The 15,290-nt window shown below is 46.1% G+C and overlaps 1 long non-coding RNA gene across 2 annotated transcripts in view; it reads right to left on the bottom strand.

The window, feature by feature from the left end:
- LOC142361695 (uncharacterized) overlaps positions 1–15,290 on the bottom strand; it is a 76,599-nt gene that overhangs the window by 50,549 nt on the left and 10,760 nt on the right. The window contains exon 1 of one of the 2 annotated variants that reach the window (XR_012764339.1): positions 6,061–6,169. The exons of the other annotated variant lie outside the window; for it this stretch is intronic. This is a non-coding gene — a long non-coding RNA (uncharacterized LOC142361695). Of the gene's footprint in view, positions 1–6,060; positions 6,170–15,290 lie in introns of those variants that run through there. 2 annotated transcript variants of the gene reach the window in all.

The following is a 15,290-nucleotide window of genomic DNA, read 5'->3' as shown; positions in this document are numbered from 1 at the left end:
GCAGCAAGGAACACAACAACAAAAGAATTATTTACTACTGTATCCTTAATGCCCCACTGACTGTCTTGCCTGAAAAGTAGAAGCTTGATTTTCTTCCTCTCCATCCTTTCAAACGATGCATGTGTCAGAGAGACAAGATTGCCATGTTACTGCCAATTCTCTAATACACAGTCTTGTACACTGGAAATCAGTATGGAACACTGCACTCGCATCTCCCCTAACTTTTTACAGCCTTTAAATTGCAAGTCTTCTGACTGCATTTCTTCAGACAATATTGCCATCTGACTGATATCAATCAAACATATTGCCCTTTGATGTCAGAACTCAGAGAGTCATCCCACTTGACTGAATTTTGATTACCTCTGTACTCAGAAAAGTAATGTGTTTTTCTTCAAAACACAAAAAAGCACAGTCACTGCGCATATTTAATAAAAGGACTATTGGCTCCTGTTTTATGAAAATAACACTAAAAACATTAATTTTGAGATTCCAGCTTCGCATGCATGTTTTGCTTCCTGAGTGAAGGTAAATTTTTTGTAGTGCAGTATGGAACGGAGAGTAAACGTTTAGAGATTTAACCTCTAATATCAGGTTTTCACCTGTTGTGGCTCCCAAATTTCCCACATCCCACTAGTCCTACAGTACCAGCATGGAAGGGGCTGTGTACCCTGTTATGATGTCCAGCGTTATTCCATATGTATCACAGCAGGGGAGATGCTCCCACCCATCTTTTTTTTTTTTTTTCTTTTAGCAGGTTGTATGTTAAGGCATGATTCAAAAAGACAGATGCCTTTACTCAACAGGAAAAAATAAAAGGAGACCAGATTCCCTATTGTTTAAGAAGTCAGATGCAAAAAGCTGCACTAGCAGAGGCACAAAGGAAGGAAGTCCAACTAAAAGCTTCAGAAACACTGATCATGATGACTGCTGCATTCAGTCCATGTGGAAATGAAGAGAGACTGGATAGCTTACAAACATCACATACGAAATGGTCTGCAAAACTGTGTTGAAAACTAGAGTCATAACTTTGAGGTTTTCTTATGTTAGGTATTTGGGGGTTGGGGTGGGGTTTTTTTGCATTTATGTTTTTCCTGTGCTTTACTTTAACCCCTGCAGTATTCTCTTTGTCTTTGTTCTTCTCTTTGCTTCAGTGAATGCATACCTTTCCCTCAACAAAATAATAGACAACTGCAAAAATTACATCCATTGCTACCATATCCATGTCCATCCCTCCACCCTGCCAGAATGCAGGCAAGGATACCAGACTTATGTCTGTAAGTCAGAAGAAGAAATTTCAGCAGAATTACCTTTGCAAGCAGGTATTTTAAATCTGCCCAAAGAAATAGAGCCTTTGGCCATCTTTCAGTCTGAAGCTAAACTTAAGTACACGTTGTGCTACTCCTGAACAGGAAAGACAGACCGGTTCCAGGACACGAGATCAAAGACAGTCTAAGCATGTCAAAGATAACTGCTTGCAGAGCAGGTAGAGACTAGCAAAAAATCACTTTCTCCTTAAATGTTTAAAGTGTTGAGGAGATAGGGAAGATTCACAACCCTAAGGAGGAGGCAACCCAAGTCACCATTAGGCAGACATGGTTCCCAAATCTGTGGAGAACAGAACTAAAAAGATTGGTTTCAATAGACCCCTTCTAAGAGACAGGGCCTCAGGCAGCCAAAATGCTAATCTTTCTAGAGGAAAACGTCTCTTGATAGTAAACTGCTAGTTAGAAAACAGAAAAAAAAAAGAAAAAGGAGAACAACTAACAGCCTTCTGTATCTTCCTAAGCTTCCTCTTTGGTCATTTATGTCACTGAGTGGGTTGTAATTGTTCTTGACTTGGTTATTGGTGGACCTGAGTTATAATACCTGCCCAAGCATGCTTCCTAGACTCACTAGATTAGCAGTTTCTATGGTCTGTGTTTCAGACAGCGTTGACTGTCTTTTGCTTATGTCCCTCATGAAAATGCAAGTCTTTTGCAATGCTTAGCTTTTGCTGCACTCTTACTCTATCACTGTTGCCAATACATAAAGATCCTTGGCACATCAGCGCAAACTGTTTCTCTGGATGGCTCATTTCTCCAGAAATGACATGTGTCACAAAGCACCTCAGACTCCTTAAACCCTGCATTCATTCCCAGCAGTCAATATATTCTTGTGCCCTTGTACACAACCTTCAGTCCTTGAAACGAAGAAGAATTAACTTTTATAAAATCAATCCTCAGTATTCCTAGCGCAACTGACTGTACTGTCACACCTAAAGCCTCCGCTTCTTCAAACAGCCTCTTCATCCTTTAGGAGAGGGGAAAGAAAAAAAAAAAAGGATAACGCCTACTTTTCTACTTTCTTAATTCACACCCTCAGAATAAGCATAAGTATTTCTGGAGGTAGCAAAACTCTATGCCTTCAGAATTATGTCCTCCTTTTGCTGGAGACAGACACTCTGGACACTTACAGCATAGTTTTTGGTTTCTGGCCCGGGCAAACTGTCCCAGCCACTCTTCACTGAGTCTGATCAAGCAATGAGACTTGCTTGAGGCTATACATAATTCTTAACATTTGATGATTTCTAATGATTTTAGTTTAAAAGGGTGGTGAATTTTTTTTTTCTTTTCAGTCTAAATGGCTTATGGTGACACGTATTTCTATTGGTCAGCTAAGTGAAAAGATTGGATCTGCCAGACATTACAGTACATGGGTGGTGCTGGTCAGAAAAACAAGAAGATTTACAGCTGTGCGGGCAGTTTATATCTGTTAGTCTTCTTTCTTAGTGTAAGGCCATTAAAAATTTCTTTTGAGTTCTACTTACGACACAACTTACACTGAGATAGAAATACCAGTACAAGTTTTCTCTGCTTCTTCGAAGTGCTGTTCTTGCAGACACATGGGCTCCCACCCCACAAGGAAACATTTCATGCATGCAACATCCATCACAAACGCTCCACTTACTACCCCAGTTTTATTGCCTGGCTGAGCATGTTTAAGCAGAAACACCAGGGAGAACGCCAGGCGCCACAGTAAAGACCTCAGAAGCGGAGGCGAGCGGGGCTGGCCTCAGGCTCCTCGCCAGGGGCTGGTGTGACAGAGCCACCCCCACCATCCGCCAGCCCCCACAGCCTGCACCGTGGAGGGCACGGTCTAGGCGCACAGCAAGGCAGGGAGCTCACTCAAACGGGGAAAACCCAGTGCTCACTGCATTAGGAAACAGATTTCCATTTGGAAGCAAAAGAGGCTCTAGTGTTACAAGATAGTGGTCTTTCCTATTTCCTCGCTTCTCACTGGCCCACCCTCTCTCCTTTCTTATTCCTTTTTCAATCCAAGAATGCATTTATCGTTGACCATAAACAAAGAAGAATATATAGAGAGCTCAAACATCACAATCCTTCCATCTATAACCGCATATATGAAGTGCTTAACAACTGGCAGAAAAGAGCCACTAAACGACAGTAGGAAAAGCACAAATGTGACTGAAATGGCACCTACAAAATTAAGACTCAAATCTTTGGCTATTTCTAAAAGCATTGGTTGCAAAAGAATTGCACTAGTGTGCCCTGGCATGGGGAGCAACCCTCCTCCAAGCCCCTGACAAAATAGCCCACTGGTAGATGACGGACAGATTTTGCTTCATTCAAAAAAAAATTGAAAATAAAATTTGAGGACATAAGCGCAGTATATAATAACATTGAATGGTTATTATGTTCTGGTGTTCTCTTAGAAAGCTGTTAGAAGATGACACCTGCTTTTCAGAAGATACCCATACTTAAATGGGGCTTACATCTCTTTAGCATGGTTCATTTTTTAAGGCATGCTCAGTCACTATTTTTTCAGACATATTTCTTATTTTCTCTTCTGGCAGCCTAACATGTTGTCGTCTGGCAACCATAAATCTGTTGTTGCAAATCTGAGGGATACCACTCAATCCTCTGTAGGAGTCATGGTCTCCTTACAGATAAGAAGGCACTTCCACCATAAGGTCCAAATCACGGTTTGGCTCCTAAAATACCAGTGTCCTACTTCCTTCTTCAGCCCAGTCTCAACCTCTTAAATAATTGACTCCAAGTTTCCACATTCTGTGCAAATAGAGCCCTTACTATTTAAAAGAAGGCGGTGAAATTAAATACAGCATATCATTTTAGAACAGGACCGCTGTTCAGATATTAGTGACAATTAGGATACACAGAGATATGCAGGCTATGGACTGATTTAACAAGAAGAAAATCCATAACCTCCCTCAGAAGATGCTCTAGCCAGTGCAGGAAAGGTATAAAATCCAAAAATTAAAAATCTACCTAAAGGCTGCACGTCCATACACAGAGTGATTAGCGTGGGGGTCGGTTGGAACAGCCAGTTCTTTACTAAAGTCTGCTGAGTACAGAGAAATACAGAGATAATATGAAAGTTTCTTCCAGTATTCTTTAGGGAATTAATGGAAAATCTAGGGAATAATTAAATAATATTTTGGTCGGCTAGGCTATCCATTTCAGCAACTCAGAGGACAAAAGATCAACTTGAGCAGCTACTTCCAGGAGTTACAAAAGTCAAGCATAGAAGAAGTTAGCACCGGAGGATACAAAAAAAATTAGTTTGGCCTATGATCCAGAGTACTCTATTGTCCTTTAAAAGCTTACACAATGCTGGAAAACTATATGCTGTGCTGCAGCAAACAGTTTCAATAATATGTTTTTGGAAGGGCAGTTCTTGCTTTTTTTGGTGCTGGTTTAAAACTGGTTCTTGTTTCTATTGTACCACGGCTCATCATGTTTTGCTGTTCTGGATCAATTCTTTCCTTCTTCATCTGATGGTTCATGGATGCTCAATCATCAAACCATGTATCTTTCAATTGTCACATTAAACACAGCACAGCAGTACTACTTTTTGGTATTGTCCTTGAGCGTTATTTTTTTAAGCCCACTCAGAAGGATTGACCTTCCACTCGCTTGCCTTGCATCAATGGGTTGTCACCAAAGTCTATGCTAAGACTTTTCCATCCCTGTATTTTGTCCCTGAAGGTTGCCAACTTCCCAAAAGTCAAGACACCATCACCTCTTACTGATGGTGCTACAGGCCAATACATCCAGGTACATACAGCATAATTACACTCCCATGTAAACAATAGGTGTTTTATCCCAGTGAGGGGTTTTACAAACTGTATAGTTACCAATACTTCATTTCAGTTCATAGCTGCTGTGACAATTACTCCCAGGAAAACTAAGCATAAAGGCTCAATTTTACCCTTCACCAGTTCAGAACCAATTGTTATATGAACTCAATTAGGAAATATTTGTTTACGGACGCATTCCTCTGGACCAGAATATTTGTATTTCTCTACAATTGGTTAGGATTCCTCTTCCACCCTGACCCACTAATGCCCACCTCTGGAGAGATAACATCACAGGCCAGGTACTATTATTTAATTGCAGCTGTACAACATGGTAATTTTGAGTCTATTATTCCCATCTGCAAGGTCATGTAAAACCTAGCTTTTAAAACGGTGACATACTCAGGAAGTCTAAGTCCTGAAAAGATACATATTGGCTGTTTTAATCAGGAAATGTGGAAAAGTTTTACCCACATAAAGTATTTTAAATTAAAAAAAAAAATAAAGAACAAACCATTGTATAGTTGTCTTTGTGACCAGTTCTACACTGCCTTGGACCGTTTCAGGGAAGCATCTCTGTTTAGGAAAGCAATCATGGAAAAGTTCAAAATAAGCACTTGCTTAGGTGCCATCCTGAACACAAGCAATATTCAGGCACTTTTTGTACATCAGCAGCCTTATGCATATGTAGGATTGGACAAGCTGTATTTTTGCCGTTCCAATTTTGAATGCAGAATACAAGCCTAGCAGTCATTACAAAACATTGCCAATTGTGGAGTAATGAGAGCAAATACTGATAGAAGGACTTCACCTGCTTCTGGTTCCAGCTGTGCAGTGTCCTGACATCTCACACGTACAAAGGAGCTGAATCTCCCATTTCATTCATTGACACCTCTGATTTTAAGACTTTCCAGATTTTTTGCTAGGAATATGCATTTTCAAACAAAGCTTACTCCAAGCTATACCTTTGACAGCGTATGGACCACCACAGCACTTCTTAGAAATCTTCATTCCCTGCAGCAGGTTCGGCTGCCGTACTCCAGTACTCCTGTATAGGTACGTAAGAGCTGGCAGGACAGAATGATATATGGCACCAGATATTGCTGTGAAGAGAGGAATATTCTCACTCATGCATGCATGTGCAATAATGTGCCAACAGTCCTTTCTATTTAAAATTTTACTCCCTTCTCATATCACCTCCTAGGACCAGTAGAATAACAGAGATATCTGCAAAGGGAAGCAAGAGATCTTTACAGACCCTCTTGCCCTACCGTAATTTACTGCCTTTACATCCCATCCTGATGGCTGGTTGCTTCCTTCATCACCACTGTGCTTTTTCCATTATGACAGAAAACAATGAGGCAAGAGGAAAAGACCTGCAATCACGAAGCAACCCAGCGATAGCCCGGCTAATAACATGAAATAAAATGCATTGTGCTTCCCTGATCCTGTGAGAGAAAATGAAGCACAAACCCAGCTCTCATCATTCAGCAGTCTGGCTTAAGGAAAAAAAAAAAAAAAAGAGACACCACATGACAGCTGAAGAAAAAGATTTTGGCCTGTGTCACAGAAATCGTTCCATTTTCTGTATTACATAACCGACCGTTTTTAGGGCTGTCTTTGTACCCACACCTGTGAAGTTGTCAGACCTGATAAAAGCAAAGGGATACTTCAGTAATTCACAATAAATCACATTCTTGGCACACAGTAACAGCCATCATGTTTCAGAAAGAACATGCACATTCTGTTTTCCATGTGGATTATTCCTTCCTATAACTCATGATCAAACTTCTTGTTGCATTTCCTGTAGTCCAAGAAATGCAACAATGAATGCAATATGGAAGATAGTTGCTTTCTTCTGTTTACTTATTTACTATAAGACTACTCAAAAAAGCAACAACTTTATTGTGTTTAGTCCTTTTCCCAAAAGCTGAAATGTTAGAAATAAAATCCAATAAAGAATGCCTTTGCAGTCCTTTTCATGATATTTCAGTAAAGATTTTATTTTGTCAAGCAGGTTTTCACCATTTTTTTCCAAAACTAAAATTAAGTCTTTATCACTTTCCACAAGAAAAAAAAAAAAAACAGGTTTGAAAAGCTCTGACTTTCAACATTTTATTGCCCCTTTTCATCTTTTCTGACAATGGCTAGATTTTATAATCCAAACTTTTGTTTATCCCTTTAAGCAGTCTGACTTCTCGAGCCATTAATGAGAGCAGTCAAAACCAGCCTGAGGAGCCAGGGAGGCCCAGAGCCGTGCAGGCACAGCAGCGGGGCTGGCAGCCCCTGGCCCGCAGAGCACTGGGCGTGCAGAGCCGCAGAGCCTCTTGCGACAAGAGGCGACGCGCAATGGCCTGCTTTGAGTCGCGCTTCATCCGCACAGCGATTCCAAACGGGAACAGCCGAGCTGTCCTCCACCCAGCCCGTGCCACAGCATTTTCTGAGCTTTTAAAGAAAGTGAGGAGTTTTCAGTCTCTGTTACTCTGTCTCCGAGCGCTCGATCTGAACACGAGTACCCTCGGGATTACAGAGGGAAGAGATCTAAACCTCTTCCGCCAAACACATTACCAGACTTTCCTGATTTTCACTCCTATGATCTTCTAATTAAATAAAAACCATTTTCAAGACTATTGCAAAGCATTGGGTACAGGCTGACTAGGTGTATTATCAAACAAGGGGTTTTTTCTTCAAATTACTTCCTTCCATCTTAAATACATAATATTACATTCAATTTGCATTGCTTTTTATTTTTGTTGCTATCTGTATTCACTCTGCCTTCCTATGCATACAGTGACTACATAGTCTTGCAAAGACTACATAGTCCTTGCTTTTTACAGAGTAGCGTTTTGAAAATAAGCAAAGGCATAAGCCAATTTATGAGATACAGAAGTGTATTAGCCCCTGAAATTGTAGATTCCTATATTACTGTAGGTCCACATTTCTTTGCAACATTTTCATTTTTATCAGTGTTTCATCAGTGTGCAATGATGAATGGATGTTGCATACCCCCAGGCTCACCAGCAGTTGAGAAAAGACCTGCCATTATAGGAATATACAATTGCTAGATTTTAACAAACACATTGTGTCATGTACCTGTACAGAGCAGACATCTATAACATATTAGTATTAGAGGCACATGCATATGATACAATTTCATTCTGATAATGCATTTATACCCTGATTTATTCAAACTCTATGTGATGAGCTTAATTATTGTTTCGGTTTCGGCTGCCGCCGGCAACAAAAGCGCCACGCGGCCGCCCCTCCCCCCGCCGGCGTGCGGAGGAGAATGAAAAGAAAGAGGCAGAAACCGGTGGGTCGGGATAAGGGCAGTTTAACAGAACAGCAAACAGAGGGAAAACAGGAACAACAACGATACAAATAAGGAGAAAACACAACAACGAACCGTACAGATAGCCGCTCTCCCGAAACAGGACCGACGCTGCGCCCCCCCAAGCCGCGAGTGCCTTCCCGCCGCGCCGCCCCCCCCACCGGAACCCCGCGTGACGTCACGTGGTATGGAATACCGGGCTCTGTTTGGCCAGGTGGGGTCAGCCCCCACCCCCCGGCTGTGCCCCTTCCTGGATTCCAGTGAAAATTAACCCTGTTCTGGCCAACCCAGGACATTATCCACCCCTTATTCCATACGATCTACGTCATGCCCAGGTCCCCCATTGTCCAGTTGATCACCACCACTTCTCCTGTCTCCAGATATCATTCCTTTAGTCTATGGGTCATCACTCTAAAGTGTCCGTTGAGTTCATTTAATCCATGACTTCAGGCTCCATCTGTCGTTATGGTCTTCCGTGGCAGGGGAGGTGATGTGTGGTGATGGGCGGTCACTTGCTGCATCCGGAGCTCACGGCTGATGTATCTGGTGCGGCCCATGCCCACAGTCTGCAGGAGATGTTGATCTTGATGAAGTTGCTGGATGCCAGTTGTTGAAAACCAGGTCCAGTTCCATCATCGCTGTGCTCTGCTAGGTTTTCATCGAAAAAGTCCGTCCTTCTTTAATCTGGAGAATTCTTACTATGCTACTACTGGTACAAAATATAACAATTATAACAGTGATAACAGACAGTGACAGGGTTATTTAACAATCAACTTTATACAATTTATTTATGGACTATTCTCACCCAAAATTAAATCCCCATGAGGTACACATCGGACTTCCCCATCCTTCCGCATTACCCACCAGGTACACCCAGGTCCTTGAGCAAAGGCAATCCCGCGGACGGGCTTGCCTTTGCCCGAGGCAGGACTAACCCAAACTGTCTTCCCTAACATGTTCCGCATGTGCACTACAGGGACTTTATCCCCTTCTACTGGGCGCTGAGGTTTTGACTGGGCAGGACCAGCCCGGTTGGTGGACCCTCTGGTGTTAACCAACCAGGTGGCCTTTGCTAAATGGGTATCCCAATTTTTGAAAGTCCCACCCCCCATTGCCCTCAAAGTGGTTTTTAGCAGCCCATTGTAACGTTCGATCTTTCCCGAGGCTGGTGCATGGTAGGGGATGTGATACACCCACTCAATACCGTGTTCTTTGGCCCAGGTGTCTATGAGGCTGTTGCGAAAGTGAGTCCCGTTGTCTGACTCGATTCTTTCGGGAGTGCCATGCCGCCACAGGACTTGTTTTTCCAGGCCCAGGATGGTATTCCGGGCGGTGGCATGGGGCACAGGGTAGGTTTCCAGCCATCCGGTGGTGGCCTCCACCATTGTGAGCACGTAGCGCTTGCCTTGGCGGGTTTGTGGCAGTGTGATGTAGTCAATCTGCCAAGCCTCCCCATATTTATATTTTAGCCATCGTCCTCCATACCACTGAGGCTTTACCCGCTTGGCTTGCTTGATTGCAGCGCATGTCTCACATTCATGGATAACTTGTGCGATAGTGTCCATGGTCAAGTCCACCCCTCGGTCACGAGCCCATCTGTATGTCGCGTCTCTTCCTTGGTGGCCCGAGGTGTCATGGGCCCACCGAGCTATAAAGAGTTCACCCTTATGTTGCCAGTCCAGATCCACCTGAGCCACTTCAATCTTAGCAGCCTGATCTACCTGGTGGTTGTTTTGATGTTCCTCAGTGGCCCGACTCTTAGGGACGTGGGCGTCCACGTGACGGACTTTTACAGCCAACTGCTCCAGCCGGGCAGCAATATCTTGCCACAATGGGGCAGCCCAGATAGGTTTACCTCTGCGTTGCCAGTTGTTCTTCTTCCATTGCTGCAGCCACCCCCACAAGGCATTGGCCACCATCCAAGAGTCGGTGTAAAGATAGAGCACTGGCCACTTCTCTCGACTGGCAATGTCTAAAGCCAGCTGGATGGCTTTCACCTCTGCAAACTGGCTGGACTCACCTTCTCCCTCGGCAGTTTCTGCGACTTGTCGTGTAGGGCTCCATACAGCAGCCTTCCACCTCCGCTGCTTCCCCACAATGCGACAGGACCCATCCGTGAACAGGGCATACTGTTTCTTATCTTCTGGCAGCTGGTTATACAGTGGGGCCTCTTCAGCACGTGTCACCTCCTCCTCTGGCGATGCTCCAAAATCTTTGCCTTCTGGCCAGTCCATGATTACCTCCAGAATTCCTGGGCGACTGGGGTTTCCCATTCGGGCCCGCTGGGTGATCAGAGCGACCCACTTACTCCACGTAGCATCGGTGGCATGATGCGTAGAGGGGACCCTCTCTTTGAACATCCAGCCCAGGACCGGCAATCGTGGAGCTAGGAGGAGCTGTGCTTCAGTGCCGACCACTTCTGAAGCAGCTCGAACGCCTTCATATGCTGCCAGAATCTCTTTTTCAGTGGGAGTATAGCGGGCCTCGGATCCTTTGTATCCCCGGCTCCAGAACCCCAGGGGTCGACCTCGAGTCTCCCCTGGTGCTTTCTGCCAGAGACTCCAGGTTGGGCCATTCTCCCCGGCTGCGGTGTAGAGCATGTTTTTAACATCTTGCCCTGACCGGACTGGACCAAGGGCTACGGCATGAACTATCTCCTGTTTAATTTGTTCAAATGCCTGTCGTTGCTCAGGGCCCCATTCAAAATCATTCTTCTTCCGGGTCACGTGGTACAGAGGACTTACAATCTGGCTGTAATTTGGGATGTGCATCCTCCAAAAACCCACAACACCCAGGAAGGCCTGTGCTTCCTTTTTGCTGGTTGGTGGAGACATAGCTGCTATTTTGTTGATGACATCCATTGGGATTTGACGGCGCCCATCCTGCCATTTTATTCCCAAAAACTGGATCTCTTGCGCAGGTCCCTTGACTTTACTTCGCTTAATGGCAAAACCGGCTTTCAGAAGGATCTGAACTATTTTCTCCCCTTTCTCAAAAACCTCCTCCGCTGTGTTGCCCCATATAATGATGTCATCGATGTACTGCAGATGTTCTGGGGCTTCACCCTTTTCCAGTGCAGTCTGGATTAGTCCATGGCAAATGGTGGGACTGTGTTTCCACCCCTGGGGCAGTCGATTCCAGGTGTACTGGATGCCCCTCCAGGTGAAAGCAAACTGTGGCCTGCACTCCGCTGCCAAAGGGATGAAGAATGCATTAGCAATGTCAATTGTAGCGTACCACTTGGCTGCCTTTGACTCCAGCTGATATTGAAGTTCTAGCATGTCTGGCACGGCAGCACTCAGCGGTGGTGTGACTTCATCCAGGCCACGGTAGTCTATTGTCAGTCTCCACTCTCCAGTAGACTTTCTCACTGGCCATATGGGACTATTAAAGGGTGAGCGAGTTTTGCTGATCACTCCTTGACTCTCCAGCTGGCAGATCAGCTGATGAATGGGGAGAAGGGAGTCTTGGTTGGTACGATACTGTCGCCGGTGCACCGTTGTGGTCGCGATTGGCACCTGTTGTTCTTCAACCCTCAGCAACCCCACAACGGAAGGATCCTCTGAGAGACCAGGCAAAATGGACAGCTGTTTAATTTCTTCCGTCTCCACAGCAGCTATGCCAAAAGCCCACCGATACCCCTTTGGGTCCTTGAAATAGCCTCTCCTGAGATAGTCTATCCCAAGGATGCACGGAGCCTCAGGGCCAGTTACAATGGGGTGCTTCTGCCACTCCTGCCCAGTGAGGCTCACTTCAGCCTCCAGTACACTCAGCTCTTGGGACCCCCCCGTCACTCCCAAAATGCAAATGGACTCTGACCCTTTGAACTCTGATGGCATTAAAGTACACTGTGCACCAGTGTCCACTAGAGCTTTATACTCTTGTGGATCTGACGTGCCAGGCCACCGAATCCACACCGTCCAATAAACACGGTTGTCCCTTTCCTCCACCTGGCTGGAGGCAGGGCCCCTCTAATCCTCATCAGAGAATTTGCTGCTCACTTGCTGTAAGAATGACTTGGAGGTCCCCTCCAGAGGATCGGAATCAAGGTCAAACTGTCTACCTTGTCTGGAGAGCTGGCTTCTGGAAACTGGAGCGGCATTTTTCCTAACAGAATCCCCTTTTGTGATTGTTTTACCTCGCAACTCACGCACTCGTGCCTCTAGACTTGAGGTGGGTTTTCCATCCCACTTCCTCATGTCCTCTCCGTGGTCACGCAGGTAGAACCACAGGGTGCCCCGGGGTGTATAGCCTCTGTATTCCCTCTCCTGAGCAGAGAAACGCTTGCCCCTAATAGCTGAGACACTGGCCCGTACAGGTGGGGAGTAGGACATGTTCTCTTTGATTTGCCGCACCTCCCGGGCCAGTTTCTCCACAGCTGAGACAAGGGAGGAAGAGAGACTTTCCTCATATTGCCGGAGTCTGACAGCCACCTCATCCACTGTTGGTGCCTCCTTACCCTTCCAGTTTACAACTGCCAGTGAGTTGGCATATGAGGAGGGTGCGCTCTGCACAAACTTCCTCCACATAGATGCTGTGCACTGGACTTCATCTGGGTCTGTGGGTAACTGGTCGTCATCTGGTTCATTATAAACCAGCTCCCGCACAGCTAATTCCCTCAAGTACTGAATACCCTTTTCCATATTGGTCCACTTGCCAGGATGACATACAAAATCGTCACTGAAGGGGTACCTCTCCCTCACCCCTGAGAGAAGTCTCCTCCAGAGGCTGAGGACTTGTTCCTTTTTCCCAATGGCCTTGTCAATGCCCCCATCCCTGGCCAGGGATCCCAGCTGCTTGGCTTCCTTGCCCTCTAATTCCAAGCTGCTGGCCCCGTTATCCCAGCACCGCAGCAGCCAGGTGACAATGTGCTCGCCTGGGTGGCGGCTGAAATCTTTCCGCATGTCTCGCAGCTCGCCCAGGGACAGGGACCGGGTGATGATCTCTGTCTCTATCTCCCGTGATGACCTTGGCTCATCATCACCCCTCCCGGAGCGATCTGCTCTCTTTGCGTCTTTCTTTAGTTTTACAGGGGCGACTGCTTACCGGCACAGGTTGGTCATTGGGCTCAGTCACTGTGCCTGTGGCTGGAGCTGGGGCTGGAGCAGCTGCTGTGCCCGCTGGGGAAACCGAGGCAGACCGTGCAGCTGTGGCTGCAGCAGCCGTGGTGCCGGTCGGGGGGGCTGTGACTGCCTGCTGGGCTGGAGAGGCTGCAGGGCCGGCTGGGGCGGCTGCACCAGTTGCAGCGCCTGCCGCTTCGTTTCCCCCTTTTTCCCCTTTAGGGCACTGAACAGTGTTGAACAGGGCAGCTCGGTAGGCGTGGGCCAGACCCCAGCATGTTGCAGTGATTTGTCTCTCTGGAGTTCCCAGGGTGGCAGCACACTTTTTGCAGATATTTTACTAGACTGTCTGGATTCTGTATTTGTTCAGGGGTGAGTTTAAAAAACACCGGTGGTGCCCACTGCCCTAGGTACTTGCCCATGCTGTCCCACACACCCAGCCACTCACAGCTATCCAGCCCCGGGGCAGGTCTCTGCACGATGTTCTTAACGACTTGCTTAACCCTAAACAAAAGCTGAAACCCATTCAGGAGGCAGAACAAAAGGAGAGTGCTGCCCTGAGCATCCCACAGGTACTCGAAATTCTCAAAAGCCGTTAGGACCAGCCTGAGGGAGAGAGGGGAGGGGCAAAAGAGTGGAGGGAGGTATCCCCTTCGGTTTTCCCCACAGGCTGGGTTTGATTATTCACAAATTCTAAGACATAGGATCCGAGGTACGGAAATGACTGCAGTGCCGCAAGCAAATACAAGCCTAATTTCATGCACATTGACGTTATCATGTCATAAGTCGATATCGTACAGTACAGCAAAATCATCATCCTGATCTTTTTTCCCGAGGTAACAAACAGCACGGCGGCAAACACATACAGCAAGTAAGGATTTACGTAGCACAGATATTTGATCAAAGTCAGAAACATTTTTACCGGCTACTTTAACTAACACAGTAAATGCGTATGGTAAATTTTAACAAAATCTATGAAAGCAGTTTTAACACCCGCTGCTCAGCCCTGCTGTTATCCCCGCCCCACGTTGGGCGCCAATTAAATGTTTCGGTTTCGGCTGCCGCCGGCAACAAAAGCGCCACGCGGCCGCCCCTCCCCCCGCCGGCGTGCGGAGGAGAATGAAAAGAAAGAGGCAGAAACTGGTGGGTCGGGATAAGGGCAGTTTAACAGAACAGCAAACAGAGGGAAAACAGGAACAACAACGATACAAATAAGGAGAAAACACAACAACGAACCGTACAGATAGCCGCTCTCCCGAAACAGGACCGACGCTGCGCCCCCCCAAGCCGCGAGTGCCTTCCCGCCGCGCCGCCCCCCCCACCGGAACCCCGCGTGACGTCACGTGGTATGGAATACCGGGCTCTGTTTGGCCAGGTGGGGTCAGCCCCCACCCCCCGGCTGTGCCCCTTCCTGGATTCCAGTGAAAATTAACCCTGTTCTGGCCAAACCCAGGACAATTATAAATAGAGACAAATTAAGAATTGCATCATAAACTTCAGCTCAGAGGCCAAGCACCTACTGTGGTAGCCTTCTGCAGAGGGATGAATTTTCCTTTTAGAAACCACTGTGCATCATAATTTGGAAGGAAATAATCTCCTTTGTCATGTTTGCATCTATCCAGCGAAAGGAAGTTGGTGACTAATGCTTGAGATATTTTCCACAATGAAAGAATCCGCTTCCTCCATATACCTTGATTAACCCTCTCTTATTCTCGTGTTGTATTTTGATAAAGGACATTGTACCTATCTATCAGGCCTGGTCTTAATCTTCGTAACTAACCCAGTTCCAGAAATACTGAGGCTA

This window comes from Opisthocomus hoazin, chromosome 6 (assembly GCF_030867145.1).
Source record: "Opisthocomus hoazin isolate bOpiHoa1 chromosome 6, bOpiHoa1.hap1, whole genome shotgun sequence".
In the NCBI taxonomy this organism is placed as follows: Eukaryota; Metazoa; Chordata; class Aves; order Opisthocomiformes; family Opisthocomidae; genus Opisthocomus; species Opisthocomus hoazin.
The sequence above is the reverse complement of the archived record's forward strand: the minus strand, read 5'-3'. Positions and strand labels throughout refer to the sequence as shown.